Below are 5,205 nucleotides of genomic sequence, written 5' to 3'. Positions count from 1 at the left end.
GGTTTGAATTTTTTAAGCACCTTTTACAAGAATTTCAGTTTTTCATTTTAAACAAATAAACGGAGATAAGTTCCACGGACATTTTGTAAAAATATATTTTGTAAATACTCGCATTTTTGTAAATACTGAGATAACTCAAACATCAAAATATGATAATTTTTGATAAAATGATAAAATTCTGGAAACACTTCTTAAAAATCCTAAACATACAATTAATTCGATTGCATGGTATTCTTAATTACTATTTGTTTAAACAAATTAAGTTTTCGCTTGCATGAAGTTTTTGTTCAAAAAAGTTTCATAAATCACATTTCGCACATGCAAATATAAACTAACCTATATTATTATTATGTTTCAATTTAGCTAAAGGCTCAATTTATTGCTTAGCTGCCAAGACTAACAATTAACTGCAGCTTATATGATTGACTTGAGCTACTGTTTGAATTTTTTTTCAACGCCAAATTATCTCATTCCATTAAACGAAAAAATAAATAAATGCCAAAGGCAATATCTGTTTAAACTTATGATTTTTCAAAACTCGCATAACCAAAAATGTGCATTGTAAAAAAGTGAACACTCAAGACTTAACCGTCTAGCATCGTTTAAAACATATCAATCTTATATGTTTTGGTACGTTGTCTTCTCACGATAACTATTTTGCGAAGGTGTCTGTTTTTTGTTTTTAAACTCCTAATTTGTTAATATGGTTTCATCACTAACAATTTCTTAATTCAAACTCAAAATTCACACACAAATATTGAAAATGCCTAAAAATTTCGTTCCCACAACGTAAAAGATACTCAAAGAAAAACTAACAATTTTTTCACCGCCAACAATAAAAAGTTTCCTGATTCGCAGGCAGGAATCAGGATCACGCAATGTGAAGCCAAGCCACCAAATCCGAGGCCGAAGCCGAGTCCGAGGCAGGCAGTCATCTCATGTACATCATAGGATACATCTACAAAAAAGGAAAAACGTACACGATTACGATTATCTTTCCACATCGCGTAAGCCAATTATCCTTTTCACCATCATGGGAAACTTGACCTCGTCATGAATATGTATTTTTGTTTGTGTGTACATTTTTATCTGTATAGGAAGATACACGTATAAATATAACCCAGAATAACTCGGAGGTCTTTTTGTTTTTGGTATGATTTTATCGCAAACGCAAAATATAAATTGATATATGCAAATTATGAACGCAAGGATAATCCGTTTATGTGGACCAGTGAGCGTTTGTTGGGCTTTTGTGAATATAGCGAGATAGTGCCGCTATAATGATTGAAATTTACTCAATTAGGTTCGCATTACCTACTTAATCGTATTTTAGGGGAAATTATGTTAAATGATACGTATTATAATGCGCGCATGGTGTTGGCTTACTTATTCCTTCAATTTCAGAGATAGATCTTTTTCATTATTTTAACAAGTATTTGATATAATGTGAGTTAAATTTTAGATATTGGTAGGTATTGTAGAAACACAAAATTGGTACAAGTAAGTTTTTAAATGATGATATTATTTTTTGTGAGGAAAATATTCGTGGTGAAAAATATTTTAGTGAAGTCGCTAGCTTTATTGATTCGAGGGATATTTGAGATCAACCAAATATTTTACTACCACACATTTTCTTAAAAAGTCTTTTCTGCATCTTTTGATGTTGTTATCTGTAAAATAAAATTTATTTAAAGTACATAATATAAACAAAACACATCTCTTTTAAAACGTTTGATGTAGATTCAAGAGACCTTGAAACGTCGAGAAATTTTCAATTCGATAAAACTGACCGACAATAACATTCTATGGCAGTTTATAGTACGTCTAAATTATTGTTAAAGACTTGAAAAATACTCAATTCAATTCAATCAATTCAAAATCAATTAAAGGGAACTTTTAGAATTCGCATTATTTCACGTCTCGTGGGCCTCCAAGGTCTAGACTAATTTGTGTGTGTTAAGAGAAGTTGCTTGTCTGGTTTGATAGGCACGAGACAAGTGACATCATGGAAGAGAATATTCACGCCTTTACATACCATAAGTCACTTAGTGTGTATTGAATTCAAAGAGTCCTTAAAATATTTTGATTCGAAAAATAAATTATATATAAATACTAGCGGCACTTCCCGGCTTCGCACGGGTTGACATAGATAAGTACAGATATTTAAGAAAAAGCGTATGCTTATTATAAAGCCTCCCTGTACATTTCGTTGGCTGTGTTATTTGTAGGTGGCAACAAAACGTATTGATTTTCAGGAGATCCTACTCGAGAAAGTGCCCAATACAATTGCCCGTGGGAAAAGTACTCTTCCTTAAGTCGATACCAACTATGGAAAAAGTTTGTCCCTGGTATTGGTATTTATTGTTAGGGCAAAGGATATTTTTAAAGTGAACTGTAACCTAGTAACAATAATAAAAAAGAAATTATTTAAGTCCAAAGAGATGGTTCTAAAAAAAAGAACTTTGACAAATAATATGAAAAGGTGTGATTCCTAATACAAAAACTACTCGTAAGTAGCTCTGAAAAGAACTTTTTAAGTTAAGTATAAAATGTGTTTAAAAAAAACTCTAAATATTCAATGTCGTTTGCGTCTACTGCGTTAGGAGCCGACACCGCGCAAAAAGTAATCATCAGGTATTGAGACGGTCTTCAAAATTAAATTATTTATTTGGATACAAATTAATTAATGGTATGGATAACACGGTCTGATTTTGATCGGTATTTCTATCAATTTGTTAAATATAAAAAAGTAGTTATAGTGACATAACTACAATAGTAAGACATATGGTCTCGCGTAGTCTTTTGTAGATATCGATATATTCTATAATATTGTCAATATTTGTTTGTCCTATCATTAATACTCTTTGCAGCGTATGCGATAAAAGACATTTTATGGCTTATTGTGTTTACACATTGGGTTGGTTTTAATATAGGAAATTCTAAAGATTTATATAGTAATCTACTACATAAAGCCTATGTTCCTAAGAGATATGTAGCTTTTTAATGAGAAAAGAATTATTAAAATCGGTCCAGTAATTTTTGAGTTTATTCGTACATACAAAAAAAAAAATCTTTAATCTTTATAATATTGGTGTAGATATATTGAAGAAATTGGAAATAGTCTGTTTTGGTTTTGAAATATTTTACGAAATCATCAAATTTTGAACTATAAATGAAACGATATTAACGTCCCATATTCATAGTTATTGTAATCGGTCCGATTTGTCGAGTTGAACATTTTTAATTTTCTCGACGTTTTAAGGTCCATAGAGTCTAAATGAACAATTTTTAGAGAGATGTACGTTCGGGAAGTTTTTTTCGTCGTCAATATCTAAGGAATCTGATAATAATGCAGAAAGACGCAGAATTGAATGTCAAAAAATTAAATTGGTGGTTTTTCTATCGTAACCATTCAAAAAAAATTGACAATTTTAGTTTATCCAAAATATATAACGAACCAATAACTAATATAATTTTGAAAAAAATCAATTAACCGTTTTTTAATAAATACAACAAAACTGAAAATAAATAATTGCCACTTTAAATATTAGAAGAATAATTAATTTTATCTCCAAAATAATTTTATACAATGAAGAATAAGGTTTTTGACATCTGGTAAAATTTTGGGAAAAATTGAATTAACTTTTTTCTTACAAAAAATAAGAACTCTAAACATGTTATGTTTACTGAAAGTTGTAAAAAATAGATTTTCGACTTAAATATCTTTTTAAAAATTAAAAATATTGGCTTCAAAATAATGTCATCTTAAGAAAATATAGTTTTCGTTATTCAGAAAAAATTTAATAAAAATTCAACAGTCAGTTTTTTCATAAAAATTAAAATCAAGCTTTCAAGCTGTGCTACTAAAATTGCTAAAAATTTGTTTGAACTAAAAATCTCCTTAACAAAAATAGACTTTTAAATTAAACTTTTTCATCACATTCAAAACATTTTTGGTAATTTTTAGTTCAATTTTTAGAAAAATTCAACTGACAACTTTTTTAACAAAGCTCAAAAAACGCGTTATTTATCTTAAACGAAATAATGCTATGAATATTATGTTAAAGTTTCAAGAAAGATAAATCGACAGACAGGATGGGAAGTTATCTGCGTGGGTCGCACCCCAGCCTTTTTTTTAATTTTTAACGGTTTCATCTTCTTCTTAACAAGTGATTTGTAAGAAAGATCTTAAAAATATGCAAGTGTTAAAATTCGTATTTTGGAATAAATATAACAAAAAAATATAACTAATCACACAACAATAGGGCTTATTTTAAGAAAAGGGAATATTAAATGCACACAAATATCGACACCTTTCCGCAATTTAACCGTAAGTGACATTTTTTATTAAAAAAAACACTAATTATTAAAATTTGTTCGGTATATATGAAGTCATAAGAGGTATTGTCAAGTTTAAGCTAAAGTTTAGTTAATTATTTCGAAGAATTAATTTTTGCAAACATTTTTTAATGAACCAGCAAAAAACTTTTGATTTGTCGTTTGGGATACATTTTTTTTAATGGCGCTTAAGATTATTAAGAGTAAAAGGTTTGATATACACAACCAAAGAAAAACATTACTATTCTATTTTTGTAGGTTTAAAAAAAAGTAATTCGTTATTTAACAATTATTTGTATAAGTTTAAATTTAATTAAATGCACCATAACTGGATTTTCAGTCATCTGATGATATCCTGTAAAAGGAAACAAACATTTAGTAAAAATAGTGATTCTACAAAATTATCACAGCAGAGTGGCGCAGTGGAAGCGTGCTGGGCCCATAACCCAGAGGTCCGTAGATCGAAACTACGTTCTGCTAAATACATATTATTTTGTATGTTTTTTTTTACTATTATACTTAAAAATGTTGACATAATATAATAAATGTTTGATTGTTGATATTATCTTTTGGAGTTTGAAAGTCTATTGTTCGATTTGGTGGAGTTTTTATTGTAGTTTGAATCTAAAAATTGTTTTATTTTTTAATTATAATTCTCGTTGCTGTTTTAATACATCATTTTTAATATTAAAAATTGTATTGTATGTGTAAACAAATAAATAAAACATTATAAGAATTAAGTGGAACAATTAAATACTATATTTTTTTCTTAACTTACATTTTCTTCTTTTTTTTCTTTACTTAATTTAAACTTACATATATTTTAAAATCAACGATAACATTTTATAAAATTAATTGGAATTGATT

The 5,205-nt window shown here is 28.2% G+C and overlaps 1 non-coding gene across 1 annotated transcript; it reads left to right on the top strand.

The window, feature by feature from the left end:
• Positions 1-4,746: 4,746 nt before the first annotated feature.
• Positions 4,747-4,818, top strand: Trnam-cau (transfer RNA methionine (anticodon CAU)). The gene has a single exon. It is a non-coding gene; the product is annotated as a tRNA-Met (tRNA).
• The last annotated feature ends 387 nt before the right edge of the window (positions 4,819-5,205 follow it).

Source organism: Eupeodes corollae, unplaced genomic scaffold, assembly GCF_945859685.1.
Source record: "Eupeodes corollae unplaced genomic scaffold, idEupCoro1.1 scaffold_800, whole genome shotgun sequence".
Lineage (NCBI taxonomy): Eukaryota > Metazoa > Arthropoda > Insecta > Diptera > Syrphidae > Eupeodes > Eupeodes corollae.
The sequence above is the reverse complement of the archived record's forward strand: the minus strand, read 5'-3'. Positions and strand labels throughout refer to the sequence as shown.